The sequence below is a fragment of the Desmodus rotundus genome, chromosome 7 (genome assembly GCF_022682495.2).
Source record: "Desmodus rotundus isolate HL8 chromosome 7, HLdesRot8A.1, whole genome shotgun sequence".
NCBI lineage: Eukaryota > Metazoa > Chordata > Mammalia > Chiroptera > Phyllostomidae > Desmodus > Desmodus rotundus.
The window spans coordinates 110,165,849-110,177,718 of NC_071393.1; the positions used below are offsets into that span (position 1 = coordinate 110,165,849).

Sequence of the window (11,870 nt, forward strand, 5' to 3'; positions counted from 1 at the left end):
CAGTCAAAACCCAGAGCCATTGCTGTACGGTTCTGTTCTTCTCTTTCTGCTGCTTCTTCTCTAAGTGTGCCTAGGCAACCTGATTTGCAGCTGGTCAAAGGTGTGCTGGAGGCCAAGGGAAGCACTCGTGTGCAAATGTTGGCTGACCAGGCCAACATTTGCACATGAATCAGGTGTAAACAGGGCTCCTGGGGAAGAACCCTGCATTGCTCCCCTAGACCCTCCCATTGCTGAAGTTCCAGAAAAATTTGAGACTCTCTACAGAAAAGACATCTTTTTGGCCATGTTCTCAAAGCACATTTTTACAACATCAAAAGCAAGCGTGGAAGTGGCTTTTGTTAATGATGCCAACCTCTCTTTTTACTATTTTTGTTGCTAATCCCCACAGATACATGCCATTTAGTTCTGGGCAAGGAAAATTACTTTCTTTATTTTAGCTTTTTGTTTTTCCCTCTACCTTTTCTGACAGCTCTTCGTTTCCTCTAAGTTATCAGGGACAACCTGCAAGTGTTGCTCTGGGTTCCACCAGGGAACGTGGTTTCCTAGCAACAGCCAGAGCCTGCTGGGCCATTCTCTGAGTCACCAGCTCCAGGCAGCTCCTGATAAGCAGTGCTGATTGCAGAGGAACCCTCTGTGGACCTCACACGGGAGCCTGCCCGCGCACACCTACTTCACAGGGCAACAGGATCAGATCTATAGAGAATAGAGCCCTGGTAGGACTTAGGAATACCATACCAGGGCTCCCTTTATTCTAAGCTAAATGCATCTTCTTGATTTTTCTATGAGGTTTTGAAGGAGGAAAAGAAAGAGGGCGGGATGGAAGGGCAGAGGGAAGAAAAAAGAAATTTTTTCAACAAACATTCCCTGAGTATCTGCAGTATATGCTTTAGCTACATCCTGGAGATGGGAAATCAAATCAGGCATAGTCCTTGCTCTCAGAAAGCTTACAGCCTAACAGGAGAGACAGTTCAGCAAATCCAATTTGCTTTCCATCACAATAGCTGTCATCACAGCGGAGAACACTGGTCCCATGACCAAGTAGAAGTGCAGGGCCTCGGGAGCCCTACTAAGGACGGTTTCAATTTTGCAATCTTTTTATTTCCCTATGCAACCAACCTTATTGTTGAGATTTTCAAATGTATTGAGTCATATATAGTATGGCTCTTACAATGTGTTTAATCTCTCTATCTGTGGTTACATTAGATTTCTTTTTTAAAAAAAGATTTTATTTATTTATTTTTAGAGAGGGTAAGGGAGGGAGAAAGAGAGGGAGAGAAACATCAATGTGTGGTTGCCTCTCAGGTGGCGCCCACTGGGGACCTGGCCCACAACCCAGGCATGTGCCCTGACTGGGAATTGAACTGGCAACCCTTTGGTTCCCAGACTGTGTTCAACTCACTGAAGTACACCAGCCAGGGCTAGATTTCTTATTTTTAAGGCTGTGTGTTTCAGTCTTTTCTCGCTTTTTTTTTTTTTTTTTGCAATAAGGTGTTCCAAGAGTTTGTCTCTTTTATTGATCTTTTTGAAATAGGCTCTTTGTCAATTTATCAATTCCACTTTTCTTTTAAATGTATTGATTTCTGTTTTTGTTTTTATTGATTCCTTTCTCCTGCTTTCTGAATGTTTGTTTTTATGTCCTCTTGAGTTGAAGCCATAATTGAATCCATTTCTTTTCATTTTTCTTCTGTATTAATAAAAGCACTTTAAGCTGTGAATATTTCTGATTTCAGGTTAGGCTGCTGCCATGCGTCTTAATATGAAGTCGTATTGAATGCCCCTATTTACTTTTGTCTGCTTGATCTGTCATAGGGATTAAAGTCCCTTCTACGATTATAGTTCCTATGGATTTCTCCTTGCATTTCTAAAAGGTTTAGATGGATATATTTGCTGCCATGTTATTTAGCACTGAAAGTTCCAATGATTCCTCCATCTTTGTCATGGATTACACCTGTTAGCAACAACGGAAAAAAAAATCCTTTTTTATCTCACTTAATGGTCTGCTTTGAATTCTACATCATCTGATATAAATTTCAAAATATCAAATATAAAATTTTCACTGCTTATTTACTTTTATTTTCCATAGTTCCCTTTACTTTAACATAGAGGTGTGTCTTGTATTTCAGCCCAGCATGTTTGGTCCTGGACCTCTACTCGTCTACTCCTTGTCTGTCAGCTCTGCATCACATGGGGCCCCTACGGACGGTCAGCGGCTTCCCACTGGGTCTGGCCGACTGAACAAACCAGCGGGGGAAGGGGATAAGCAGGGAATTCCATTCTTCCTTCCTCTCGTGTGTTTTCTGCAGTAACTGTCTTTCCCCTCCAGCTCCAGCTCCTGCTGAATAGGCCTGTCCTGGTTCTAGCATCTGCCAAGTGACCCCAGTAGTTCTGTCTTCTCCTTCTAACGCTGAGTGGGCAGTGGCTTCCTGAGATAGCTAATCTCCACACTGCATTACTGTTCCCTGCTTAGCTTCTCTACTCTTCTTCCCACCCAGCCCCACTGTGTAACCAATTTCCTGCACTAAATTCCTTTTGTTGTAAATATTCAAAGTAGTTTCTGTTTTCCAGAGTGAACCTTAATAAACCCACTCTTTTTATTTTGTATAAAAGTTTTACCTATTCACTTTTGCAGCAAATACTGTGGGTTGACTTACTTAACCCCCCTTCCAAACTCCTTTTTTCTTGCTTTCCTCTACTATGAAGACTGCAAGGCCCAAAAACTAAACTCTCTTGCAGCAAGCAAGGCCATGTAATACTATAAGATATAAATAGAAAGCTAGTGAGGATTTCTGGAAGTCTTGCTTTCCAAATACAGCTATTGCCCTTTCCTTTTCCAGCCCTTTTTTTTTTCTTGTCTGGACACTGGATTTGAGAGCTAGAGCTTCAGCAGCCCCTCTGGGCTATGAGGAAGAGACAAATAGAAATACAGAGAGAAGATGGTGACATAAGCAGACATGGTTCACCTCGTCACACAACCACATCAAAATTACAACTAGAATATAGAGCCATCACTCAGGAACATCAGAAATCAAGTTGAATGGAAGTCTGACAACTACAGACTTGAAGAAACTACATCTATCCAGACTGGAAGGAGAGGCATGGAGGTGGAATGGGCTGTCCCCACACACAGATGGATAAAAATTTGGGAGGGATATCTCAGGAGCGAGGAGTCCCAGACCCACACCAGGCCCCTCCAACCCAGGATTCAGGTGCCAGCAAGATAAGTCCCCACAACCTCTGTCTGTGAAACCTTGCAGGGATTGAGTTGGTGAAAAGGGCTGCTGGATCCCTAAGCAGTTCCTCTCAAGGAACCCACACACAGACTCAACTACTCAGACTCATTCCCTCTGAGCTCCAGCACCGGGGTAGCAGTTTGAAGGGCACCAGTGGTATACAGGAAGAGGCTGAAGTGTCTGGCATCGAGGTGAGCAGAGGCCATTGTCCCTTAGCTAAGCCTTCCCCCAACAGAGCCAGTAGGCTTGCGCCATATCTGAGACTCCATCAACCTGGCTAACACTGTGTATTAAAACTACAATAAGATACCACTTCACACCAGTGAGAATGGCCATCATAAACAAATCAACAAACAACAAGTGTTGGAGAGGATGTGGAGAAAAGGGAACCCTAATGCACTGTTGGTGGGAATATAGACTGGTACAGCCTCTGTGGAATTTCCTCAGAAAACTAAAAATGGAGCTGCCTTTTGACCTGGCAAATCCACCGCTGGGATTATACCCTAAAACCCCTGAAACACCAATTCAGAAGAACCTATGCACCCCAATGTCCGTAGCAGCACAATTTACAATAGCCAAGTGCTAGAAGCAACCTAAGTGCCCATCAGTAGATGAATGGATCAAACAACTATGGTACATTTACACAATGGAATACTACACAGCAGAGAGAAAGAAGGAGCCCCTACCCTTCGCAACAGCATGGATGACACTGGAGAGCATTATGCTAAGTGAAATAATCCAGGTGGTGGAAGACAAATACAATATGATCTCACCTATAAGTGGAACCTAATCAACAAAACAAACAAGCAAGCAAAATATAACCAGAGACATTGAAATAAAGAACAAACTGGCAATAACCAGAGGGGAGGTGGGAGGGGATAATGGGGGTAAAAGGGGAAGGGTTTTCAGGAACATGTATAAAAGACACATGGACAAACCCAAAGTGGAGTAGGATCAAGGGGTGGAAGTGGGGATGGCTGGGGTGGGGGTGGGGGGTTGGTGGGGGGGAAATGGAGACAACTGTACTTAAACAACAGTAAAAAATATGTTAAAAAATAAAATAAAATATTTTATTCATAAATGAAAAAAATGCCAAAGATTAAAGATAAAGAGAGATTCTTAAATGCAAGGGAAAAGAAGTTAGTTACAGGAAGGTTGCCAGATGGGAGGGGGAGCAGGAGAATGGATGAAGAGGTGAGAGAATTAAGAAGTACAAATAGGTAGTTACAGAACAGTCACAGGCATGTAAAGTACAGGATAGGAAATGGAGTAGCTAAAGAACTTACCTGAATGACCGGTGGACATGAACAATGGTGAGGGGATTGCCTGAGGGAGTAGCAGTGGCGCTGGGTGTAGGGGGACAAAGAGGGAAAAATCAGGACAATTGTAATAGCATAATCAGTACAATATAATTTTAAAAAAGAAGAAATACAGTGAAACTGAGCCCCGATACCCTTGAGCCGCTGAACCTATTCTAGCAACCTCCAGGTTTCCTGTTACATAAGGAAATGAAAATACTTCCGTGTTTAAATTAGTAATAGTAAAATTTTCTTTTATCCTTAGCAGAATGTAATTCCTAATTCAATATTTTCCAAGAGGATGTAATTGGTGTTTGGGGCTGGTCAATTTTTTTTTTTAATCCTCACCCAAGCCTATGTTTATTAATCGGCTGCCTCCTGGATACACCCCAACTGGGATGGAACCTGCAACCCAGGTATATACCTTGACCAGAGATCAAACCTGCAGCCTTTTGGTGTACAGGACAGTGCTCCAACCGACTGAGCCACTCAGCCAGGGCGGGGCTAGTCAATTCTTTCTTGTGTAGGGGTGGACTTGCCGGCAGCAACACTCACGTGGTGTGCATATCTAAATCGTCCCCCATGCATCTCCAAATGTTTGGGGAAGGAATAGAGTTGTACCCTCTCCGACAAATAATGCACACACACAGCACACACATGAGGTTTTGTTTTTAAAATGGCATTTCAGAAGTTACACAGATACACTCTCTTCCCCCTAGAAATTCATCAATCTTCTAATAGAATCATTGCTGTAAGGACATAAGGTTAGATATTTATAACACTGTTGGAGGAGTGTGGAAGGTTTTAAAAATAAAGAGAAGTACAAGAATAATATAATAAACACCCATGTATCCACTCTTCAGAATTAACAAATGTTAACATTTTGTCACTTTGCTTCAAATTCTTTTGCTTAAAAGAAGTTGAAGTTCTTTTTTCCAATCCACAATCTCAGAACTCTCCTTCCCTCCTCCCCAGAGATGATCACTATCATGAATTTGGCGTGTTTCCATTTAGTTTTTGTCTTTACTGTTATTTGCTGTGTATGGAGACATACACAGTTTATAGCGATATGGGTGTGGCTTTGAGTGTTTGTTAAATGTACATGAATGCCAGCATGCTATCCATACTTTTCTGGAATTTGTTCTATGTTTTTGTTATTTAGTTAAAACACAAATGTAGCTCATTAATTTTAACTGACGTATATTATTAAATTATATGAATTCACCACAGTTCATTTATCCCCCTTTTGATGGACCTTCAGGTCGTTTCCAACTTTTTACTATTCCGAATCCCTGATGACAATCCTCGGAAGAGTTCATGGGGCATATCTGCAAGAGTTTCTTTAGGGAACACGCCTAGAAGTGGAATTGCTGAATCATGGGGTATGCACATCTTCCACTTTGTTCTATATTTCCAAACTCTTAAAGTATTAGTACTAATACAGAGCCCCACCAACAGACTAAGAGAGTTCCTGTTTCCCCACATAGTAACCAATACTTAGTACTGTCAGACAACTGGTCTTTGGCAATGAGATGACTGAATGGGAATTGGCATGTTTTTGTCATTTTAATGTGCATTTTTCTGATTACTAATTAGATTGAGCATCTTTTCTTCATTGCCATTTGGCTTTTATTTTCTTCAAATTGCCTACAAATTGTGTTTTTGTTTCATCTTTTTATCAGGTAGTCTTATTATTGATTCATGGCAGTTTAAATTCTAATTGACTGTAGAGATTTAGCAGATTTTTCCTTCATTCATGAAACACCTACTATGTGCCAGGTACTATTCTAAGTCTGGGGATGAAATAGTAAACAAATCAGATGAAATTCATATTCTCACAGAGCCTCTATTTATTTCCTCCTTCTTCCTCCACACTCAAAAGTTTATATCTTAATAAGCTATCTTTTTAAGTCCAGGTTACTATCATTTTAATGTTTTGCTAAAGTTGATAATGATAAAATTCATAACAGCAATTATTTTTTTAAGATTTTATTTATTTATTTTTAGAGAGAGGAGAAGGGAAGGAGAAAGAGAAGGAGAGAAACATCAATGAGAGAGAGAAACATTGATGGGTTGCCTCTCACACCTGCCCTGACCGGGGACCAAACCCGCAACCCAGGCGTGTGCCCTGACCGGGAATTGAACCTGAACCGGCAACCTTTTGCTCTGTGGGATGTTGCCCAACCAACTAAGTCACACCAGCCAGGACCTTAACAGCAATTATTTATACACATAATAAGTTTTACTGGTCTCACTTCACACAAAAAGTTCTATGGTGCTCTGGCTTCCTCTAATTTGAATTATTTATTTTGATTTTGTTCTTGAATTGCTATAGGACTTCTTTACAAATTTTTCTGAGGAAGAGGAATACTTTATGTGTTTTTGACCATCTGAGAACAGATTTTTCTATTGCCTTCACACATGAACTGAATAAAAAATTCGTGGGTAACAATCTTTTCCCTCAAAATTCTCTATGTGTTATTCCCTGTCTTCCAGCAAGGAGTGTGGTAGAAAAGCAGTGTGCTGATGCTCTTATCTTTCCCCCTTCTAGATAGTCTGTTTTGTTTGCTGGTCTTGCCTGAGCCCAGGAAGGAACCGGCATCAGGCCCTCCCTCAGCATAGGAGTCTGTACCCTGATTCTACCCTCTTCCTAGTAGATCCTTTCAGTCTGAAAACTCATATGTTTAAATTTAGGATTTTTTTCTGTCATTCCTTTATTGTTACTGTTTCTCCAGCTGCTGTACCCTTTTCATATTTTTATTACACCTACATTGGACCTGGTGGATTTTCCCCCCATACATCTTTCCTTTATATGCATCGTGCCTAAGTTTGTATATTTTCCTCTGCATCCTAGGAGAATTTCTCAACCTCATTCACCTAACTCACCAATTCAATTTACTTCAGGATTCAATTTTCTCTACCCTGCCTTTACTTAAAATTTTAATCTAAGGATAATATTTCTGATATTACGGCAATATTTTCTAGTCTCATTGTTCTGTTTTCATAAATATAGTGTCTTCTCTAATCTTGTATGGAAATATTAAAAGGAAATGGTGATTCACCTAAGTCTTTTCTTCCTGTGATTTCTTGGAATATATCCATTTCAGAGGGGTCATTTCCTCTGATTGCCCTGACCGGCCTGCCTTGTTTGAATAATTTGGATAATTATTGAATAATTCCTCAGGCCCACCTGTTCTTCCCTACTTACCCATCCTTGCAGCTCCTTGAATGTCCTACACTCTCTTTTGTCTTGCCTTCGGGTCTTTGCATACGATGTAAACCCCTGAATGAAACTATGATCTTAGCATAATGCTTGGCACATAGTAAGTGTTCAACAAAAATTTGAGTTTAATGAATGGATGTCTACATTTTTTTCTGTTTGAAGATTTGAAAGGTGGCTTATCAAATAAAGCTAGAGCTTTCTATCCAAATTGGTTGGTTTCAGACAAAGGAGAAAGGGAAATTTTCATATTTTTGCAGCTTTATTTTTACAAGATTGACAGTCTACTTGGTATCCAGAAGTGAGGCAAGAGCATATGCAAGAAAAGTTACTTGCTTAGCCTACTGTGCTCACTGGATGCTTTTCTGTGTTTATTGTTGGCCCCCAAGCCAGCCCCTCCCCTGACTGGCACAGCCCTCCTCAGTACAAAGCTGCTGTGATAATGTATCCATTTTACTTGACATGGTAGGTCATGGCAATGGTGGAGTCAAGAGCCCACTTCCCAAGGTCATTGGTGGGGTTCGGGTGTGCCCCACATTTACTTAAGCCTCCGTTGGTCTGAGCTTGGAGATTCTGCAGGGGTCTGCTGAGGCAATCTGCTCACTTATTTTCCTGGTGAGTCTTTTCCTCATCTTTTCCTTCACATGTGTTGAATTGCATCTGGTTCAGTACTTCCTTAAATCCATTTTTTAAGGTTTTCATTCATGCTTCTATTAGTTTCCTAAAGTTGTCATAACAAATTGTCACAAACAGGGTGACCTCAAACAATAGAAATTTCTTTTCTCAGTTCTGGAGGCTGAAAGTACAAAATTATGGCCACGCTCCCTCTCCAGGCTTTAGGGACAAATCCTTCCTCGCCTCTCTCTAACCTTTGGTGGTAGCTGGTGCTCCTAGCTGTTGCTTGGCTAGCAGCTGCTCCACTCCAATCTCTGCCTCTGCTGTTACAGGGCCTCCTTTCCTGTGTATCTGGGTCCAAACATCCCTCTCTCAAAAAGGCACCAATCACTGGATTAGGGCCCACCCTAATCCAGTATGACCTTATCTTAGTTTGATTACCTCTATACTCTTTTGGAAATAAGGTCATTCATCTGTGCTAGGGGTTGGGACTTGCTTATTTGGAGGGCTACAACTCAACCCATAACAGAGTTTTTGTTTTTTCTTAAATCATAAAATAAGCGTGTCCTATTACTATATAGTAAGACCCTAAATCTAGTTTTGTATATACCATATCTTACAGAAATTTCTTAAAGCTTCTTGCCTGATGGTGGCATAGTTTTCTGTTTTATAGCTCTGCTATAGATGTAACCTAATCTTTCCTTGGCTATTTCAAATGGAATTTGGGTGGAAAGAAGGAGAGTAAAATGTGTGGATACAAATCACCAACTGAAAGTAAAATAATGTCATTAACAGACTTCATCAGTATTCACTTATTGATAAATGTTAAATGGGATTCATCATGAGCACTAGGAGAAAATATCAGTGCTATGTTTTCAGCTATTAAGGAAATACAGATAAAATGACCATTGATGTAAGAAAAAACTTCTGCCCTGAGGTTTTACTGAGCCACAATTCAAGGTGCATTCCTCCCCTCCATTCAAGAGTAGTCTTCCTCCAGAGAGCTTGTTTAGGTGCCTAGAACAGAAAACATCTAAGAGTGTTTCTCAAAATTTTTCTAATGTCAGTAAAAATGGAAAGACAATGTACAGTGACCTTTTGTCTTTGTTCTAGCTGAAGGGCAATGAGAAGCCTCGAGGCACTTGTCGAGCTTCGGAGCACTGTAGAGTGGGCAACGGGGATGAGGCTGATGGCCAGATGTGGGGAGAGATGAGGCACCTTCTCTGTACCCACATCTGACCAGGCACTGTTCATAGGTTAACTCACATAATCCTCACACAAGTCTACAAAGTGAGTGGTAGTAATGCTGTTTTTACAGATGAGGAACCAGGCTCAAAGGCATTGGTTTGTCCACTGTCATATACCAGTTAAGTAACAGAAGTGAGGGAGAGAGGGTGGGCTGCCAATGAAGAAGTAAGTGCTGGGCTGAGCAATGAGACAGGGATGACATACCTTGGACACGGCTTTGAAATCACACTTATTCTAGTCTTGCCTCTGCCAAGCACCAACCAAATGAGCAACTTCAAGCAAGTTACTGTACTTATCTTCTCTGAGATTGTCAACTCACCTGCAAAATGGTGTTAAATGAGACAAAATATGTAATGCCTGTTTCAGGAGAACATTAGTTCCCATCCTAGAAGGGGAAATGTCCCTAAGGGAATTCTAACCTGCCTAACTTTGTTGTATGGAAACTTTTTCTTTTCATTCTCAAAGTACATTCACATGTTTTAACCTAGTCAAAACTGGTTAGGAAAGTCTAACCCCCACTTCACACTCTGGCAGATGAAGAAACAGCCTCAGAAGCACTGAGAAATCTTCCCAGGGTTACAGAGCTCCAGCTGGAACTGGGCTCCAGATCACCTGATTTCCGGTTACAGCTACACCCAGTGGAGCAGTCCCACAGCACTGCATTCGCCGAATTAAAAAGTGCTGTAGCTGTACATCAAAGCCAAAAGCTATAATAAGCTGCTGTGACAGCAATTTCGGGTTGAGTTTCTACTGACCTGTTAGCCATCCACCCTGACTGAGGCATCAGCTATCTCACTCGCTCCATGTACAACATGGAGCTTCAATAAAGAGCCAGGTGGGGACGATCCATCAGTGTCACCTGCTGTGGCTAGAGGGCCTCTTGGAGACAGGAGTCGTGGAGAATAACATGGCCCACGATCTGTGAGCTAGGAAGCAGGTTCACCTAAACATTTAAATGGCTAGTCCATGGACACCCACCCACTCAACTCCACCTCTCACAAAGGGCCTTATCTAGGAAACAGAACTGAAAAACCCTCTCCCCTTGGCCCCGACAAAAAGCAAAGAATAGTTGTAAATTGGAAGTAATGTGTAGTCAGTAAAAATGATCTGTAAGGCTCACTCTCATGTCTTACTTCCCACTTTTAGGTTTCTACATCTACTACTTAACAGTATCACACACACACACACACACACACAGAGAATCTAACCCAGGTTCAGATTATTGGTGTAAATTTATCTTGACTTTCACAGAAAACAAGGCAAATGTTAACTTCTTCTCCCCATTTGGATCCAAATCAATAATTTTTGAGAGTCTGAATATTAGGAGACAAGTTTCAGAGTAATGCTCGGTTAAAATGCCGCACAGCCAGCCTCATTTCCATCGCAGCATTTTAATCTCCTGAGTGTTAAGCCTTCTGTGGCGGGAATCCCTTACTTACTATTCCCCTCATGTGCAGTCTGCACTATTAGCAGCTTAAACGTGAGCCATGCTTTATTCCAAGGTGATCTCAGGCTATTGCACACATTACTCAGACTCTGCATATAGGGGAGATAAATCTCAATGACCCTAAAATCTTTCCCTCATAATCAGTTTTCTTTCTTACAACTGCATCTCTCTTAGACTGTTTGGGGCTTTGCTGCAACAAATAAGTTAATGTACAAAAGTAAATAGATGGGCTTGACTGCATTCTGGGATTTTATAAAGCCACTCATTTTGGAAATTGTAAGTGAGGTATTGACTACAAATTCCCCAAAGGCATGAATTAAGAATGGGAATTTGGTTCCCATTATTGTCCCAAAGAAGGACAATAATTACAGTTCTAACCCACAAGTGGCCTGAGAATCCAATCAGTAGCACTGAGGGTCTAAATGCTAATTCCAGGACGGTCTCTAATTCACTTTATGATTTTGCACATCGGCTAACAGCTCCACACTGGGTTGGAGTTTTCATTTGCCTCACAGGTTTGATATAAGAAGTATCTGTTCAAAGTGAACATGTTGCTTTTTACTAGCCCCTGGAGAGTTTTGTGCCTTGTCTTAAAGAAAGGTCCAAGGCTCAGTTCAACTTAAAAACACCAAATTGTCAGGGAGAGGAGTGGGTGGAGATGGAAAAGGGTACAAGGGGGAATAAATGGTAATGGGAAAAATACAACAAAAAAAGAGAAAATTTTTAAAAAATAACAAATTGTGAACTGACCACTTCCAGTAATTGGGACTACACTAAAGGTGGTATGCTAGGGGTGAAGTTGGGGTTAGACC

The 11,870-nt window shown here is 41.2% G+C and overlaps 1 long non-coding RNA gene across 1 annotated transcript in view; it reads right to left on the bottom strand.

The window, feature by feature from the left end:
* Nucleotides 1–9,918, bottom strand: part of LOC139441077 (uncharacterized) — a 44,809-nt gene extending 34,891 nt beyond the window's left edge. Inside the window, exons 1-2 of the long non-coding RNA XR_011651471.1 lie at nt 9,816–9,918; nt 4,517–4,576 (exon numbers count right to left, since the gene is read on the bottom strand). This is a non-coding gene — a long non-coding RNA (uncharacterized lncRNA). The remainder of the gene's footprint in view (nt 1–4,516; nt 4,577–9,815) is intronic.
* Nucleotides 9,919–11,870: the final 1,952 nt, after the last annotated feature.